The sequence below is a fragment of the Seriola lalandi genome, unplaced genomic scaffold, assembly GCF_002814215.2.
Source record: "Seriola lalandi dorsalis isolate HSWRI2012SDOR001 ecotype SW California unplaced genomic scaffold, Sedor1 jcf7180002054973, whole genome shotgun sequence".
NCBI classification, from domain to species: domain Eukaryota; kingdom Metazoa; phylum Chordata; class Actinopteri; order Carangiformes; family Carangidae; genus Seriola; species Seriola lalandi.
In genome coordinates this window covers 1,213,187-1,233,167 of record NW_019525523.1, presented here as the reverse complement: position 1 = coordinate 1,233,167, position 19,981 = coordinate 1,213,187, and the positions used below count along the sequence as shown (strand labels likewise).

Sequence of the window (19,981 nt, the reverse complement as noted above, 5' to 3'; positions counted from 1 at the left end):
CTGCCAAAGCTGTTTTGAAGGATGGTTTTGTCTTGGATTTAGCCACTCTGTAATCAAAATCACTAACCTCATGAGTCACAAGGTCAGGGGACATGTAGGTGTAATACCACCTCACAGCTGTTCCACGTTTCAGAGCTCCATTCAAATAAATTATATTTGTAGAGTAGTGTCAATGGCTGTATGCGTCTATGTGGCACACTAAGACATTAGTTTTCATTAAGGTAGGATATATTTCCTGTATTATATAGATATACTCCATGTGTCTGTTGTTTATCCTTGTAGTAATCAGCACCATACATACTGTAATCATTTTGAGATATTCCATTAAATATTACACTCAAAAGATGAGTAAAATATCCAGTAAAAGTCTAGGCCAGTTAAAGGAAAATGACATTTCTCTAGAGGAATTGTAGCAGTGCATGAGTATTATAAGGCCACTGTGATTAAGGGGGTTACTATGAATAATAATGGGCTATTTCTTAGAAGAATATTGGAGTGATTTTTTAAATAAGGAAACTGATTTAATTTATAAAACCACTGATGCAAAACTAGTTATACATGTAAAAGAAAAATCTAATTTTACATGAGCTCACATTGTGTAATCTGCATGATGTGGTGACTAATCAAAATCATCACGACTACCCCTGAGCTCCTGTAACTAAGAAACAGGAATCAGAAAACTTTCAGGGATAATCCCAACATCACAGCACAATTAAATTCCGACTAGAATAATAACACACACCACAACACGGCCACTATAATGTCAGTACTGAGGAGCACGGATGCAGTTAAGCCCCTGCAGAAATATGATCGCTCACTGATTTCTTTGAGGAGTTGTGTAGTATGCATGTATGCGCATATCAGAGACAAAAATGTGCTGTGCTGGCGCCTCCTGTCGACAGTTATGGGCCACTGCCGGTGCAAAGAGCTGCAGAAAGAGAGGGGCATTCTCAGATTTCCAGATCTCTCCCAGCCGAGTCCGCTGTGCCGCTTCCACATCACGGCCGACGGCAAACCGAAACGACGACGACGACGACGACGACATGCGCCCAGAGTGCTTGAATCCCACGTCCAACCCAACCGGTCTGTGTTGTCCCAAACCCGCCTAGACTCAGACAAGGTGAGTACATCGAGACAACACAAGTCTCGTCGCGGTGTTTTCGCACGTTTTGGTACACGACCGCGAGCCCCGCCGCTCGGTCTCCCAGGCCAGGCTAGTGAACGTTGTCTGGCGCAGACGGAGAATGAGGCCAGTTTTTCGGCCTGACTCTCCCCTGGCTGGAAACATAAAGCCCAGGCGATATGGTGGAGGCTCGGTGCAGCTTTCAGCTAGTGCATATGGCAGCGTAGAGAGGAGGCTAGCGTCATTGTTGTTGCAGCGGGTCATGTCGAAGTTTGCGCTCAGGATAGAGCTGTGTCCGGTTGCCCTGCTCCGTGGTTTAATATCGGAATTCCTTTATCCAGCCGGATCCCAATGCAGCCCGGTACCAGCGACAATCGACGAACTTGTTTTTGTAACTTTGTAGCAGCTGTGATGTGCAGACTATTATGAAATGCTCGCCTGAAGTTAGCTGTGACAAATCGGTAACAACGTAGCAATTTATCTACAAATGTTACTCTACTGTGTCTCTTGTGATGATGAGGCCAAACGATTTTCTGTGCAAATTATAATTAAAGGTCGATTCGACTGTCTGCCACCTAATCTAACAGCATTGCACATGACAGAGGTGTACAAAAGATCGCCACGGGAATGCAACGAATTTACCTTAACATTACTTAATTAGTCCAAATGATTTTCGGGGGGGGGGGCTGGGTTAATTATCAGCAGTGACGACTTGCTGTGTTATGACAGATGATTCATTTTGTAGGAATTCTCTGCATGCTGATCATTACAAATATTCCTCAGTAAGATTTCAAAACATTTTTCCCCCCCAACCATAAACTCCGAAACGAAAAAATCATGCAGGCTTTGCAATAACATTGTCCAATTTGTTTTGGATGCCCTGTCTAAAAAGATGCATTCAGTTTTAGTAGTTTTAATATGTTGTTAATGTGTGGCTTAGTGGCTGTTGCACAGAGCACCAGTCATGCACGTCTTTTCTTCAATCAAGTTCTGTATGTTGGCTGCTTTGTGTTTGTGTAAAATCTCTACTAAGATAGCTGCATCTATTAAATGTTATAAACACTTGACTTCGTCTATAGAAAAATAGGGGCAGTCCAGACCTGCCTGAAATCTATTGCCTTGGGGTGTACACGCATGCAAGCGTGCACCTATGTGAGTAAGAGATTACCAAAGAATGACTCACACTCAGAATGTATTTGGCAAAGTCATAAGGACTTTCCCTGCATTTCGCCTCAGCTGCAGAAGACATTCTTGTAGCTGGAAAGTGCTGTTCTGCTTTTATGTATCATGAGATTTATAACACCAGTGCTTCCCATTTCTGCTGTTCCAAAGCCATGTGTTGTTTATTACATGTTCCTCTTTGCATTCACAAAAAAAATGTAGGGCTTATTCCATTTAATTAGATAAAAAAATGGAGTGTGGTTGCTGTCATTTGTTTGTCAAATTTGTGGAGAGCTGAACCTTAAGTTGCGTTCTGTTTATCTCTGCCAACTGTTTGTCTGGTTGTTCTAACCCTCCATCTGACTGCTCCCACCGGCTGCCAAACATGCTGTGATCTAGCGCTTTCAGCTGATGAAGGCTGCCACTGCTGCCGCAGCCATTTGATCATATATCAGCATCTCTTCACTTAGATATGCCTGTGAAATGCTGCGACTGAGTTACAATGCCTACATGTAGAAGATAATAAAATACTGTAGGTGCGACCGTATATGACAGATCGTGTCACCAAGCAGTGTTTGGCCATTTATCAGAATGAGACATGATCACAGGCAATTCATCATTTTAAATTTTAGGCTTGAATGGGGGCTAGTAAGGTGAACGTTGTTTGTTGTCAATCATGGATTTGACAGCTTTACTGCTGCTTATCTCTGCATAGAGGAGGATGTAAATTTAATTGTACTGCAGTAACTATACCATCCCATATAATGCAAGACAAGGTAACTGTAGGGAACTGCAGTACCCAAAAACATGCCAGCTCTTGTATTTTTCCATGTCAGTGCCCGTTGTAGCCACACTCTGTGTGTGTGAGGGGGCAGACCTCTCTTTAGAGAGGGGCTGAAGCCAGGCATCTTTCCAAAACTCAAGCCCCCCAACCTTCTCTGCTTTGTATAAGCACTGCTTTGTGACACAGTACTGCTCCCTATGGTTCTTCTCATTCTACTCTACTACTACAACACCACTGGCTCTGCTAGATACTGGAATCTACAACTGGACGTTGCCCAAAATATATTGCCGTTTGACAGACAAACTCGAATGTTTCCTTGTTAAGTCAGGTTTTTATGTTAATATGCCAGAATGCAAGAGGCAGATTGTACCATCATGGCCTGTAAAGTGTTGATTTTGTATTGAGGCGCCTTTTTCTGCCTGGAATGTGGCTGTGGCATTTTTTGGCTTACACTGTGCTATCGTGAGGGGTATTGGAGAGCAGGAGCAGAGTAAATACATTTCAAACCGCACAGCACAACTGAGTATTAGCAAATGATCCGATAGCATCTGTAATCCTCGGGAAAACCTGGAGAGTTGTTTTTGAATAGTACTAGCCTCCATCAGATAGTTGGCAGGCTCGGGGTTGTCCACATGTGTGACTGGCTGGCTAGGCTAGTGGCCCGGCTGAATGCTACAGTATGCAGGCAGATCAGATTACTGAACGATTAGCCATGGCCTCCTATCCCCGGCCCAGGGAAATGATTTTCCACTGTCATAATTCCCAAGACTGAATTACGCTGGCCAGTGACTCAGAGATACTCAATGCTACAGGCCGGAGTACTGTACAGAATAACTGTTGCTCTCTGGAGAGGGGAGATATTTTGAGAGTGGTTGTACTACACCGTTGCACTATAGGACAAAGTGGTTTACTAATTTGAATTTCTGGTTGAGCTCTGGTGCTCACTCTCAAGCATCGAAGGTATTGTGACCCAGCATCTACAGTGACTGGGCAAAGGATAGCGCTCATTGTGATGTTTACCTTTGACATAAAGGAGGGAGCAGACAGCCAGAAAACATAACAGTCCCAAAACTCTAAACTGTCCCTCAAGCGTCCTTCTATCGTGAAATGTACGTCAGAAATGTGAGCACATGTTAGATGGGCAATGATGCGGTTTAAATCAAGCAGGCCTCTAGTGGAAATTTGCTGAATGGAAAGAGAGAGAGGGAGAGAGAGAGGGTGGGGAGGGCGGGAGAAGCTAGCCAGTGGAGGTAGGACCATGTTTCCAAGGTGCTTATCCCCCGAGGCAGGAATCCGATACATTCCAGAGGCTCGTGTATCCAGACGAATAATGGTGGCTAGGGTGTAACGTTTCATCAGGTGACACATGATTGGAGAGTAAGTGCTGGGAAAGTAAGAGCGATGTCATAGGCTCAGAGGTAGCCAGCTCTGGTTGCCTGAGGGATCGGGGAAGTATGCCAGAAGAGAAGGACAGGTTATGTGGGATATGGATTTATCCCCAGCAGAAGACAGCCTGGTTTTTACAGCTCTTCTACTTACACACACACACACACACACACACACACACACACACACACACACACACACACACACACACACCACCGTTTAGATACAGGACATTTACATCATTTTAGGTATTTAGGTGACGACTCTGATCCTGAACAAGTAACAATGAACGGCGCCGTAGGAAAACCCTCAGCTGTCTTTGGTACATTATTCTCTATTGTACTCTGATTAGGCCCACAGTGGAAGTTATACTGAATAAGGATTGGTACATAAATGACTACTGATGAATAACCAAAAAGTCATTAGATCAGGCTGAGCTACTCTCTAGACAAGTTATGACATGAAGCTGTTTTCTATATACATGAGTTTGAGAACGGTGAGACACTGCCCTTCATATTTTCATTTTCCAAGTTCTGCCGGGTCTAGATCAACACCTGTGATGATACAGTATTAGCAACCCAATCTGTGGGTTTAATTTTCTTCTCGGAGCAGAGTTTTCAGCCCCAGAGAAATTTGTGCTCCCTAGCTCCTAAGCTAAAAGCTATTTATACCGCTGACACAGAAAAATACTCTGGTTTATTTAGTGGTCAAAAAACAAGCTGTCGGGTCTTAATGGACTTCACCTCAGCCATTCCCGCGGACCCTCGGGGTACAGCACGTTCATATACTCGGCGAGGGAGCTCTCGGCACTGGTCTGTTAATGAAGCCATTTTCAGAGATGGAGAGATGCAGTAATGGGAACGCACCACTTCACTGCAGGATATTCTAACCCCGTCCTCATCATAAGTGCTATCAGTCATCGGATATGATTTAGATTTTTTTTTTTCCTCCATTGTCCATTTAGTCACTCAGAGGCCTCTTTTTCAGACTCGGAGCTAGAGACATATGTGTGTTTGCTGCCTTTGTGCAGCTTTGAGACATACATAGTATTATTTATACTGAGGGACTATGGCCATTTTCTATTGAGGTCAAAGTTTTGCACTATTACTTGGAAAACAGGAAATCTGTGATGAAAGCAGTTCTGCCAGCGCATGTGGAAATGTTACTGTCAGTCTGTTGAAATGTTAGACATTAGCCTGACATCACTGGACATAAGGCTTGGTGCTAAAAGCTTTCTGATAAGAGCATGGAGGGCAGACAGGTGGTGGTGGGTGGGGGGTGGGGGGGTGTCTGTAAGTTTACCTACTTGTCTGGATGTCTTAGCTTGGTCTGGCTGAAGAACTGTGTACACCCACACTCATGCATACCTCAAGTTGTATACAGTGTTGTTGTATATAGTATACAGCAGACTTAAATGGGAAGTGTGACCTTGTTTCTTAATCACAGAGAAACATGTTGTACTGAAGTACAAATTTGCACATCTGACTTTTGAGTATCAACGGAATTAGAAGCTTACTTTGTATAATAAACAGTGTTTTAAATTATCAGTATTATATCAGCACTGATTGAAATATATACTCAGTTAAGTTCATTAGATACACCTGAATGTTATAATGTTTTTGTTTAAAGTTTTAGAGAGGTGGTGATTCAGCTTTGTAGTGTTGAATACTGAAATGTGTTTCTTATATTTGTAGTAGACTACATATTAAAACATGACTTTATGTAATGTAATACAAAACAAAAGCACCACAATAGCCTCTAAAAATGACTTTAAAGTCATATTTGCATTAGTTTTAGTTAAATGTACCTGTTAACTGACAACTAAGTATGTGGCTGTTGTCCTTATCTTAGTAACAGTTGTCTTTGCTTGCACTGTTTGACTGTTCTTCCCGATGCTTAAACAAGATCATAGCTGTGACCTGATGCTGTCAAGAAACCCGTGTTCGGTGTTTACCAGCTAGAGATTGTGTTTACAGTGCATGTCATGATCAGCAGAGATATTGTGAGGAAAGTGAGGAGCCAACACGTACGCAAGGTCACACAGAGGTTTCGGTTTTTTCACTGTTTTAGCCAGCGACGATGGAGACTGTTGTTATCTAGGACAACAGTGCACCATAAAAAGACGGGCACATTCTCTCTGTTCACTGTCCTGATGCTTGAGAGCAGAGTAGGCCGGAAAATTATGGCATCCCACCAAGACAACAGGTCGGCGTCAACTTCAGCAGGGCATCTGGTGCCCCTGTTCTCTTTTCCCCCTCTCCCCTGCCTCTTAGCCCCAGAGTAGACCACGCCACCACACTACATCAAGTCATCTGGTGTCCAGTCGGCTCCCATCTGTGAGTGCATTTGGCTTCACTGCAAACAAAGCATTGTGGCATGCGAACGTCCTCCACTACATCTAAACAGCTCAGCCCCGCTATCAAGCTTAATCTTTGGGTGGAAACTATGAGTGCATTGCCAGGGTTGTGGGTCATCTCCATTTCATTTCATTAAATTGAATCGAGGCATTTAGAATCCACCGTGACAAACTGACCACAGCTGATGGCATACCTCTTCTCCATTTTGAGTCGTTGAGGTGGAAAGAATTGTAATGGTGCCGACCCAAGGTTTAGCTGCTGGCAGCTCCAAGTGTATCCCTCCACTGATCCGAGGCGGTGCCGTGTCTGCCCAGCCTGCTGTCTCTCATCCATCCTGGGTGGTAGGGAAGTGAGTGTGTTGGTGTTTGTGTGTGTGTCTGTGTGTGTGTGTGTGTGTGTGTGTGTGTTTGTGTTTGTGTGTGTGTGCGTGCGTCTGCGTCTGTCCCTGTCTGCGCAGGACAGGTGTTGGCAACCTGGAGGTCAGTCCACACGCAGCTGGGGCACCTAGACAGGAGGGCGGCTGGAGACTGCAAATGACAGCAGGATGAATGAGCTTTGTTTTGCCAGGTTTTGACCAGTTTTATTCAGAGGGCGGGTGCAGCTTTGAACGGGGTCAGTTGTGACGGTCAGGTGGTGTAACGGCTGGCTGCTCTCAGTGGGACGTGCTACGGCCGCAAGCATTTGGTCCATACAGAGAAGCTTGGAGCTTGTTTGGGTAAAGAAGCTAAACTAAAGGAACCATAGTGGGGTGTGCAAGCCTGCAAATACAAACAACACCCCACCCCCTCTGTGAAGTGTTAAGTGGCCGGATATGTTTGGTGAATGGGACACAGGTGTCTGGGCCACGCTGTGTGCGCCTGGCCAGAGGTCTATGTTTGTTTTCTCTCCATAATGGCCCCCAACTCTCTGCCGTAGCTCGACCAGAGCTCATTGGTTCTCAATGGGCCGGGATGGAAACCCCCCCCCCCCCTTACTTTCTTTTTTTCTCTCTCTTCCACTGTGGGACTGAGCAGTGGATGAATTTGAGTCAAGAATCTGTTAATGAAATTCAAGACATCCCTCAACACAATGTTGAGGCTACACATTGAGCAGTCTTGATGCTTTTTAGATTCCTCTTTCTTCCTTTATTCTTTCCTTTATCCATCTGTTGCCTCTGATCTACCCCAGCAAAGCAGGCGTTTGAAGTCCTCAAGGCTCTGGGTTTATTGTGGAGTCCTCAAAGTGCTTGTGTGACAGGTAGAGAAGAGCTGGAGGGGAGTAATGTGACTCCCACATAGTCCACAGCCTCCCCAGTGTCCGTCCTCTACACCCTCATCTCCCGCTTGCCTCCTCCTCACAGGCTTCATCTCTTTGCTGATGTCACTCCGCTGAGCCCCCCTTTGTTGAGTAACAGCCCAAAGGTGCGCTTTGGGCTCTGAGGAAGACTCGCACACCGCTAGCACAACCCCATACTGTGTCTCCCCAGGGAGTGCAGCAGGGTGAGGTAATGGGTTGTTAACCCCTCAGCTACCTCCGTGTTTGGACGTTGTACTGGCAGCAGTGGCTGCTATCAGCACCCTGATCTGATTGTTTGAGTAACCCCGTGGCCTCTCCAGATGGCCCGGCCCCTGAGCTGGTTTATGATAACCATACAGTTAATATCTGGCCCACATAACACTCTCCCAGCTTCCTGCCTCCCCTCTCCCCGCTCTGCTCCCCTCAAACTCTGCTCTCATTTCTCTCCACCACCCTCTGTGCTATTGTCTCCGACGCCTTCTCCTGAGTGTCCTGTTTTTATTTCTTTATTTCACTCATCTTTTCAAATTCCAGAATCCATTTCTTTTGCCCCCAAGGCACAGAGGGTGATGGCTAGAGACGGTGGAGCAAATTAAATTTGGTCTCCCTCCTTTGCTCCCCTTGGACATGGGCACGACGGAACAGCAGAAGGACAACGGGAGCATAGAAAGCTGGAGGAAAAAGCCCATTTCCCATGCATTACTGTCTCTTTCCTCAGGGTCTATAGCGGAGTAACACCAACACCTCTATCGCTTTTTTTTTTCACTCTTTAATTTTCTTCTTCTTGCTCTCTCCCCCGTCTCGCTCTCGCTGCTGCTATTCATTCTCCCACAGCCTAACCTGAAGGTCTCTCTGCTCTTGCTACCACTGCTAACACAATCTGACCCAGTTTATTAGTTAAGGTCTAGTGAATCATTAATCGAGGTTATCTAACTGTTCCTGTAATGATTCCGCTGTGACTCGTGTGTCAAAGTCGGCTCTGTGTTCGTAACCGATCAAGCTGTACCCTCACGCTTCTTGCGCTACACATTTGTACTCTATCATAACCATCTCGCCAAAAAAAAAAAGCATCGTCCCTCAAGCTAGACTATATGTTTAATAGGTGTGCTGTGCACTGTAATATGTCATTGTGTCAGAGCACAATACAAGGACTAAGTGCACTGCATGCAAATTAATCTTGTGGGATGGCAGCAGCTGAATAGAGTGTGGTTTTGGGGAAAGGAGGGGAGCAAAGGGAGGGACAGAAGGAGGGCTAATAGTGGCGACAGAAAAGAGAGTCAGAGAAAAGAGCATGTGAGGAGGAGGTGGAGGGATGTGGGATGTAGTCATCGCCAGGCCCATTCATCATGCAATGCCTGCTGGGATGCGCTGGGGTCAGTCCTGCACAACACAATTACAGCCTGTTCTGGAGTGTTGTGCTGGGCTCCACTGTGTTCCGTCTATGTTCTGTTGTCTTTTGTTAGATTTCCTCTGTTCTAGCTCTCTTGTTTGCCACTTTGCGTGCTTTCTTCTCTCCTCTGTTCAGTACGCTTCTGTTCAGTGGCAGATTTCTCATCTTTTTTTTTTTTTCTCCCCTTGTGTTGCATATTTTTGAACTTGCTGTTCAAGATATCAGTAAATGATCAGCTCAAGTTCTTGGAGGAAAACATCTCAATTAGCTGAGCATTTGTTATGTTTTTGTTTGAATCTACGTTTCTTAAATTCTCTACTTTTGCGTTTTGCTATAAATTGCCATATTTTTCACTCATGTGGCTGTTGAAGCAGACTTCTTTCATCCACATCTGAATCGCAGCCTCTAGCTTGATTCATGTGATTGACAGGCCTGGTTAGCATGGGGGTGTGAGATGCTCGTAAGCATGTTGTTTACCCTGCCTGCCTGACAGTCCTCTATGAGCCCACAGATGTTTCCAGAAAGCTGTAAATATCTGCTGTGTGCTCTAATGTCAGTTGACAGCATATCGGATCGTGAGGATATCTCTGTCTTCCTGTCCGCGTCTATTCTTCGTGCAGTGAAAGAGAGTTTTCCCTGCCAGGGAGCCTTTAGGTGGTCTGAAGGTTTAAATGAAAACATCACGCAAGGAACCAGCAACAACAACAACTTTTGAAGGCGGATCCAGATATTTTTGTGAACATCACAGTACAAGGCAGGACTTCATGCCGTCGGTGTGTCTCTCTGACACTTAACCATGTGGTTTCTTAGAGACCCAGTTAGAATTTTATTTTTGACAATATACTTTACAGGTATCATCACAGTGCACATGATTTGGATTTTTAACATCTCGATGAAAACAAGCATTTTTATGTTTATCTAGCGACTGATTAGAATATGTAATACTATGGCTGCAACTAACAATTATTTTCTGATGATTATTTTCTTTAATAATCATTTAAGTGTTTGGTTTACAAAGTAGTCAAAAAGGGATATCATGTTCCAAACCCCAAGAACATGTCTTCACTGATGTCGGGTCAACAGTTCAAAGTCCTGAAAATGATTGAATTTACTATTGTATGTGACAAAGAAAAGCAATTGCTGTTGTCAACTGTTTGCAACGAATTGTTTAAGCCTTATATTTTACACTGTATGTAATATGTCCTTCATGATGGAAAGAAAACAGCATCAGCAAAATGAACAGGTGAGACTGGGTTGCTGTCCAGTGTAGTTTATCGGTTGAGTTGCAGCAGGCTCCACTTCAGTGTTTGAGTTTTAATGATGAGGCTGCGACTCTCTGGTTTACATTTAAATGACAAATTGTGCTTTTTTAATTAATGACATCATTAGTGCAACTGGTCATGTCTTGGAATATTTCATGTTGATTATGGTGGATTTTCATTTCTAAGCCTCATATGTAATTTTGAAGTTGAACCTGCCAAAACAAAAATATTCCATGAAATGACAAATACTCAGTGTTCTTCTGGAAATGTATTCTTGGCATAAACAGGCTGTTTATTAGACAGGATGAGGACCATGGGGAATTCTGGGTTTCTCTTAGTTTGTGTTTCGGAGCAGTTGTATTCTCGGCATCAAATAATTTCCAGTAGTTGCTGAAAGATTTCTTGTAACAGAAGAGAGGACAAGAAGTTCACTTGCTCACTAAGGATGCACTGGGTGGTGGCTTGGCTGACAAGAATTCATAGGAAGCTCCAAAACTGACTAAAAGAATGACAAATCATGGCCAGAAAATGCAACGGCTTAAAGCACAGAGCATCTGGAAACAATTTGAAACAATGGATTGTCTTCAGCAAGCTCCATGTCAAACTGTATGGATGCCTCTGTCTCCTGACTTTCTAGAGTTTCAGCCCCCCTGTCACAACTTGGGGAGAACTTGGCTGTCATAGGAGGATTGACTTGGCATTCTTCGATTTGATATTCACCTCAAAACTCGTCACTGAAGTCAAAAACTTTTGGTGTATTGGCGCAAGTGTTGAGGCGGAATGAGGCGGGTTTTATGAGGATTTCATAGACTGCTACCCCTAAACCTGACAGGGTGAAGTCATATCCCCATTCATGTCAGCTGTGCTTAGCTTTCACCTAATGATGTTGGATTTTTACTGACTGACTTATTTAATCACTCAGGTACAGTATAAAGGTCTAACCCTGATCTGGAACATTCATATACCCCTACAAAGGTTATCAGAACTTGTCCCCAACCTGCAGACACAGCGGCCTCCCTCGTCAAGTTCCCTTTCGTGTGCCCCAATGAAGCCGGGGAGATGGGATGTGACAACATGCCTCACATTTCATTCTTCACCTAATTGTGTTGATGTGGAAGCTGATATTAGTGTTGTGGTGGTTAATCTTCCCAGTGAGAGGAAATGGTGGAGTCATCAAGGGATACAACACAGCTAATTAGACTTGTGTACGCGTCCATGTGTGGGGAGGGTGGGAGAGGTCGGGGTGAAGTGAGATAAAAAAAAGAAAATGGCTTGTTTCCCCGTTGGAAGTTTTTTGCTTTATTGATTGAATGTGTTCTGAAAGTTACTTCAAAAAGCTCTATTGAATATGTGGCATATTCTTTTGAAAGTCTTAATGACAGCATTCACTTTCTGACAAGGGACAACTGGGGAAAAACCTCAACATTCATTACTGCTTGACATTTTACCCGCTCCACAAATCACCATCTTGGTGAGTGTGAAATTAAAGTAATTTGAAGTTGCACACATTGCAAATGGTCTACTGGTATAATAATGCTGTTTTTGACTTCATCCTCCCCCGAGGAAAGCTGTTAGTAGGTTTGACTGATTAGGGCCTGAAGCCACTGGCTCTCAATTAGACTGAAGACAAAGCTTCAGCCCTTGCTGCTGGAAAATCACAAGTAATGAATTAGTGATAAAGGTTTTAAAGACAACACCATTAGAGAGGCTGTTGGGAGGAGGTGGGCTGCTTTTTTTTTTCCTTGCAATTTGCAGCGTAGGTAATTTGAAGTCTAAAGGAATACAAGTAAAATGCTTTGGATTTTCTTTTTTTTCTTTTTTTACTCCCCTGCTCCTTTTCTCTCTCCCCCTGGCTACCAGTGACAGAAATATTAACCTCATCTCCACTGCACTGTCCTCATGTGACCTAGGAGTCATTTGTTGTGAGGAGTGGTCAACTGTTCTGCTGCTCAGGGTCTCGAGCCTCACTGGAGCTCGTAATGCATTATGACTCCATCGCTCAGGGGCGGGAGGATCGAATAATATATTAAGATTATGTTGCGGGCTGTCACACGCCACTTGGGTTGAGAAGTACTATGCCAGCAGAAATTTCTGCAAAGTCATACTCTGGTAGGTCTTTTTTTTTTTTTTTTTTCAAAGGCTGTCCAAGGCCTTGTTTGATTTTGTGTTGGATTCTGACCTATTGCCAAAGATATCCACACCACTCATCCCCTGTATTGACTGCCATTAGCACACACAGTGCCCACATTTGTCTGGCTCATAGTGTCACCGTTGGCCACATTGCCCGCCACCCAGCGCCGCCACACAGCTTGCTGTGTTCATCTCTGTTAGTGGAGGGAGCTCAGCCCTGTCACCTGAGTAATAAACTGTATGATGGACACTGAGGTATGCGGTGCAGATACAGATCCTCTGTTGGTTCAGCTGTTGTGCCCTGTGTAGACAGGGTGGGCACAGCATGGCTCCGTCTCTGTTGTTGGAGTAGTTATAAAACAGGGTGAAACATTTACTGTTTGCAAGAAGTTTTTTTTTTTTTTATAATGCCTTTTTAAACCTCAATTTAGAGTCATGGTGGTCCTTTAGCAGGGATCATTTTATTTAACTCTGTATTCATTCATTTGCATTTCTTATTGGTAAATAAACATTGTTGTATAGTCCACTCTGTTGCAAAAAACACGAGCTTTCAGTAAACATCTTCAACCTCTTGTTTTTCAAAGTCACTGGTTGGTGGTTATGGTTTCGTTGGACGTGGTGGCTTGTCTGAGGTCAGCCCACTTGTGCTGGTGACGGCACAGTGCCAGTTTTTTTTTTTTTTCTCTCCATTGCTTCAAGCTCTAGACTGGGTTGTTTTTCCGACGGAAAACTAATTAACAAAATAATTTTTTGCCCACACACATTGGACATAATCAGCCAGTGATGAGTTCCCAGGAGTCAGGGTAATCAAATTCATTCTGTACATGGACAAACTGTATGACAACTCAGTTTATAAAATGAGCTGAACGAATTGCAGGAATGGAACCTACAGATAATTTTAAGAACTTTAAAGGACACTTTCGTTCTGACCCCTGTTCGTTTCTGACCTTATTACAGAAACGGAAGGTTTAAACCTTTGGTAATGAGTATAACAATTGCCTTTAGCCTCTCATGTCAGCAAAGTCGGTACATTGTGTTTCTAGCTCCTTATCTCAGAGGTCACTTAGTTCTATCAAGTGACATGGTACAAGAGGCCTGGAGCTTTAGTTCAAGCAAACATCTCTGTGACCTGGGAGTGATGCTCTCAACAACCTCTGCACTCTCCCTAACCTGCCTCCATTATTTTAGGAAAACACCCTTCCTTTGTTGGGAGAGGAAGAGGTGACGGTGAGCAAAGTGATAGGATGTTACAAGCTCCTGTCAGTGCGACTGTGAGAGATCTGTCTGTGACAGCTGGATAATGAACATCATGCTGTTTCTCTCTCTCAGCCATCACTTCACCTTTCCGCAGCCTCGCCCATTCACTTGATACACGATGACATCACCCTTGCATAATGGCATCCAGCCTTCCTTTCCCGTTCCTCTTTGCTCTCATCAGCTGCTTGCCCTAATTAGATGAGGGTGATTTCAATAAAGTTACCGTCGTCCTCACTCCATTAGTTATATTAACACTCGGATTCCTGTCCCGGAGTCGTCTATATATCCTCCGCCTTTCACCGGGGGGGCCAATCCTCTTCTTTTCATGGATCTGTGTAACCTAGTTACTGAGGCCCAGCAGGGGAGGCCAATCAATTAATGAACAAAGGAGCCCGCTCACTGAGCGAGCGACGCGAGTCTGGGACTATAAACAGGGCGCTCCCAAAACATGGTCGCTGTCAGTTGAGTGCTCATCTGATGGATGTTGTTTTGCTTTGTTGTTTTGCTCATGTCTGAGTGTGTGTCTGCGAGTGCTATTTTTGAAGAGTGTAAAGCCAGTGGATATTTCTGTGTTACCTGTTTGAGCATTACCAGTCAATTTTCAGTTGTCTCCTATTGATGACGAAGACTGAAACGGGGTGGATTTGAACATTTTTGTCAGGAAAGCACAAAACGCCTTTTAACACTGTTATGTTTAATCATATTTGGGATGTGAGTCAATCGGCTGTGGCATTTTCTGATGCTGCTGTGAAAAGCTGAGAAATAAAACATTTTAGATATTGCTCAAAACCTCTGCTCCCCTTAGACAAAATGTGAAGGTGAGTCAACAAATTAGTTAGTTCTGATCAGTCTCCCCTGGCAACAGGCAGATTTGGATAGACAGCCCTCCTCTTCTGTCCACCTGTTTTCTCTCACTATCTTTCACCACCTTCTCATCCTTCCCTTTTCTCAATACCTCTTTTTTATCCCAGCGAGTCCCTTGTTTTTTTTCCACGCCTCACCTTTTTTTTTTTTTCCTCCCACATCCCTTAGGTCCACCCCTCATTCTCTTCTATCTTTCTTCTCTCCAGTCTCCCGGTCTCTCTGTCATCCCTTTTTCTTAATCCGGCTTTTCGTCCCCAGCGTTCCCCTCCCTGGAGTTTCCAGCTCCGTCTCCCTGTGTGTGAGATCAGGGAGCAGGCTGTTGTAACAAGCTGTTGAATAATGTAAGCACAGGGCTATAGGCCAGAGTTTCAGTTAACCCTCTGATCTCTGATCACACAGTGGGTGAGGCGGACACATCACAAATGACAGCTCGACAGCAGGAGAAAGCAGCCTGAAGGCCTTTTTGCTTCCGTCTTTCTTCCAAGCCTTACCTAAAGGCTAAAGTTCCCCCATCCGGTTTCATTGTCATGGCGTTTGTTAGCAGGAACACAGTGAGCGTCCCCAGCCTTTGTTATTCTAACATTGATGTATAATTAAAGGGTTAGAAAAGGCGATGCTGAATAATTGATACTGGAGCAAAGATGTCATGGCATCCTGAACTTTATCGTACTCAGTATTTTCACTGGCAGTGCAGATAAAAGATTTACCAGTTTGCTTTCTTTCTGTTCGTCTGGTTCGGTCTGCGCTGATTCATTGTGGCACCATGCTCTCCTCTGACTGCGGAGCTATTATCATGATTTCATTCAGGTTTACTTCACCTTTGTGTATACTGCTAAGCGTCAAAACACAAGGCCAAGGGCTGTAGAATAGTTATTTTAAATCCTCAGTGGCAGTCAAGTTGTACGTGTGTTACCAATTTGTATCAATTAACTGACTGAGTCACGGATTTCCAGTCTCAAAAAAAGCATAGCTGGCACAGAGGTCTCATTAACCCTTTGTGATCAATACAGACTTCCCTCTCCTTGAGTGCTTCTAGTTAGCTCTAGAGCCTCATATCCTGAGGCTAGGTGGTATTGATCTGCTGGACTGATTGGAAGTTTCCCTTCAGGAGGTGAAGGATTGTATTGGGACTGGGGATGTTTTGGCAAGAGTGGAGAAGGAGCAGGTCTCCTTGGCTGGATCAGCTTACTACTTCCTACCCCCCATTCCCCTCACCACACCTGTTACATCCAGCAGGAGGGAAAAACACACCACCAATCTGCATGTGGAAGTGTGTGCGCAAATTGATTGTGTGTGTGTGCGTGCGTGTGTGTGTGTGTGTGTGCGTGCGCGTGTGTGTGTGTGTGTGCGTGCGTGTGAGAGAGTGGAAACGGCTGTTTGTGTGCTCAGGAGAGCAAATGGCTGAGAGGCGTATCAAATGAGAAATGTGTTACATAGGGTTTATGGTGACGGCGTGTGCCTGAACTGCATTGACTTTGGCAGCTGCCGGCCTGCTATGGATGGGTGGCAGGAAACAGATTTAAAATTTTACATGGCTAACACACCACGTGACAATCTGCTTTGTTGATTGGGTGTTTGGACCCATATCCCACTGCAGAGCCACATGCACATACATGAACACACATACATACATACATATACACACCATTAAAAAGGCAGGGTGTGCGTGTGTGTCAGTCAATGTGTCAGATGCTCTGACAATTTTTCCTTGAGCTGACAGGGAAAAGAATAGCTCTCTTCCACATAAATACCCTCTCTCTCTCTCTCTCTCTCTCTCTCTGTCTGTCTCCCCCCCCCTCCCTCCTGCAGTCTGATCTCAAACAAAAAAAAAAGAAGAAATAACAAAGTGTTGTGTTCCTGGACATACACTATAGATGCAGCCCTGTGGAGGCTTGACCCTGTGCACAGGCTTCAGCTACCCCCCTACTGTAAACTTGTGTGTGTGTGTGTGTGTGTGTGTGTGTGTGTGTGTGTGTGTGTGTGTGTGTGTGGTCACGGTAGGATACACAGCTGCTGTAGATGTGGCAGTGAAGAGGGGAAATGGGAAGAGCCAGCAAAGTCGACAGAGCCCAGATAGACCTGTCAGCTCCGTGACACCCACACATGCCTCACCCTCTGGTCCAGGATGAGAACAGAGGAGGAGAAAGCAGCTTGGCTGGGTGCAGGTAGAGCGCTTCGGGGAGGGGCTGAAAAAGACAGTCTCGAGTAGTGGCAGCGTTAAGACTAAAGCTGTGAAAAGGATAACAGTGAGCTGTGGCAGAGCCGTGTTTATTTTGGGGAACATGAGGAGACTTAAGGGAGAGGAGATGGGAGACCTGGAAGACACAATGCCTAAAAAAGTGTTCATCCTCCTTTGCCTTTTTCTATGATTTTGTTTTACTACTTTGAATCACAACGGGTATAATTAAGCTTTTTTTTTTAATGCTAATCAACAGATGAAGTAAAAGTAGTCAAAGTAAAATCTACAGTCTGCAAACTTAATACAAATGTGTAACAAAAAATAGTGATTGAAGTATTTATCCACTTGAAGTTAATATTTTGTAGTGGCTTTAGTCTGGCAGCCATTACGAGCATATGCCTTAAGGGGACAGGTCTCTATCGGTGCATGTAGACCTATTATAAAACTGCATGGGCTCTGTCAAGTTCCATAAGCTGCAAGTTTAAAGGCCTGCAGCTAATTAATTGTTGTGTTAAACCATCCCTGTGTAGCTTTTGGCCTATATTTGGGCTTGATGTCTTATTAAAACATCAATGTCCTCCCAAGTCACAGTCCTCTGTCAACCTGCAGCAGGTTTTCAAGGGTTTCAAAGGTTTTTGCTGCGTTTATTTTACCCTCTACCTCCACTGTTCCTCTTTAGCCTACACCAAACACAGCATTTAGTATGATGGCCAAAAAGCTATATTTTGGTCTCACCACACTATAAAATCCACTTCAGCTTTGTTTCAGATTCTCCCACACGCCTTCTGGCAAACACTCGCTGAAATGTCATGTCAGTTTTTTTTTAACAGTGGCTCTCTCTTTGCCAGTCTGCTGTAAAACTGTGATTGGTGAATCACCCAGGCAACAGTTGTTGAACACACTGTCTTCTCATCTCTCATCCATGAGACCCTGTAGAGTCTTCGGAGCTGCTGCAGGCCTCTTGGTGGCCTTCAGTGCAGAGAAGGTCAATTTTGGGGAATGGCCTCATCTTGGCAGAGACTCGGCTGTGATGCACAGATTTAGTCCTTCTTTATGGCGGATCTTACTGTACTACAGGGGATAATTCAGTTTCTTCCTCCTGGTTTGTTCAGACTGTTCCTCTTCTCCATAATGTAGTTTTTGACAGGAAAATGGCAGCTGTTATATCATCCAGATATGAATGGATTTAATGTCAGGTTTGTCGTCGCATCTTAATGACACACACTTGCTGCCCATTCAATTTATTATGCAACCTGTAAAACTGACTGCGCTAGTTTTGTGTCATCCAAACATTTGATCAATCAGTTGTAGATTATTGATCAATTTGTGGATTCTTTTTTTCCTCTTATTTTCAGCTGAACCAACGTAATTACACAGAAAAAGAAAAAGGTCCGAGGGGGGTGAATACTGCCACGTTGGAAAACGGTGGAGTATAGCAGAGTCTTGGCCGCGGTTGTGTTTTAAAAACCACAACTGAAGCAGAAAGTATGAGAGAGAAGAGAAAAGCTGGAGCACAGCCTCAGTTTCAAAAAACACACAGGATTTGTAATAGGATTCATGACTGGGGCTACAATTGGGAGTGTAATTATTGTTATTGCTATAAGACAATCATGAGGCTGGGTATTTCTCTGCAGTTGGAGTTTTCACACATTTACTGCCTGCAATTACCACGATGGGGGCGTGTGTCAAGTGTGTACTGTTTGTTTATGTAAAACATAGTGTATACAGCCCTCTAGACAAATTTCCACTTCTATCCATTTATCTGTTGTTCTTGATTGTGCTTTGAAAGCAAGCTGATGATTATGAGCGTGTTTTCATGCAGGAGGAAAAATCCTATCTGTTTGATCTCACAGGCAAAAATATGGGCAGGAAAACAGAATCTCATCTCTTGTGTCAGCTATTCTTCCGCACCGTGATATTCCCATGGGGACGCATTTCTGCTGTGCGAATCACAGTCGGATCAGTGCGGGCTGTTTCTTATCTGGACATGAAAGAAGGGAAGATGGAGGAGGGAGGTGTAAAAGGGAGGGAAATGGAGGTGGGGGGGGGGGCTCCCCTGGGAATGATAACACCTGAAATTCACTGGGCGGCCTCTTGAATCTAGCTCATCATCATTTCATGAGCAGGAATCGTACTTATCCCTATTACAGCCGAGGATACATCCTCTGCTCGGCTGTTTTCCCTCAGTCTGTCCCAGATTGATTGAGTACATTAGACAGTTATATTGTTTATGTGTGTGCCACAGCCCATGTTACAGCGTGCCTGGGGATTTTATTATTAGTTTGATCGTTTTCTTTTATTCATCTGCGGTCATCATGAGCATTGCTGGTGTTTGATAGCATCTCTGGTTCACGTGAGGTCAGCAAATCTGTTATTGCCGTTCCGCTGCAGGTGTAAAAGCCTTAATAAAACTGTTGTGCTTTAGTCAGAGTTTCCGTGGAGCTCAGTATAGGTTTTCTCCTCTGAATAGGCAGTTGATTTGATCGGCGGACCCTGCAGCATGAAACCGCACTGACAAGTACTGTTATCTCTACTTGCCTCTTCCACTCAGAACCCCCCTAACTCCCACGCTCACTCTCTCGCTCTCTCACACGCACACACACACACAGACATGCCATATCCACAAGGAGTATGACTTTCACCTCTGAGTGATGTCTATTGTCTGTATAAGGGGAGACCCATTACGAATCTGTAGTCCCAGCGGAGACATTGTGCTGCCCGCCGTGCTCCCTTGTCCTTCAGCAGCGTCCTGTGATGACGGTAGATAAACAATGGGAACAAACAGTCACTCCCCACAGCATTGATCTGGCTCC

General features: G+C 44.4%; 1 protein-coding gene across 1 annotated transcript in view; it reads left to right on the top strand.

Annotated features, from left to right (window-relative positions):
• The first annotated feature begins 935 nt into the window (after nt 1-935).
• The window catches only part of ndst1a (N-deacetylase/N-sulfotransferase (heparan glucosaminyl) 1a), a 39,202-nt gene continuing 20,156 nt past the window's right edge, over nt 936-19,981 (top strand). The window contains exon 1 of the mRNA XM_023396169.2: nt 936-1,120. The gene's annotated coding sequence lies outside the window, so the exon portion shown is untranslated. The remainder of the gene's footprint in view (nt 1,121-19,981) is intronic.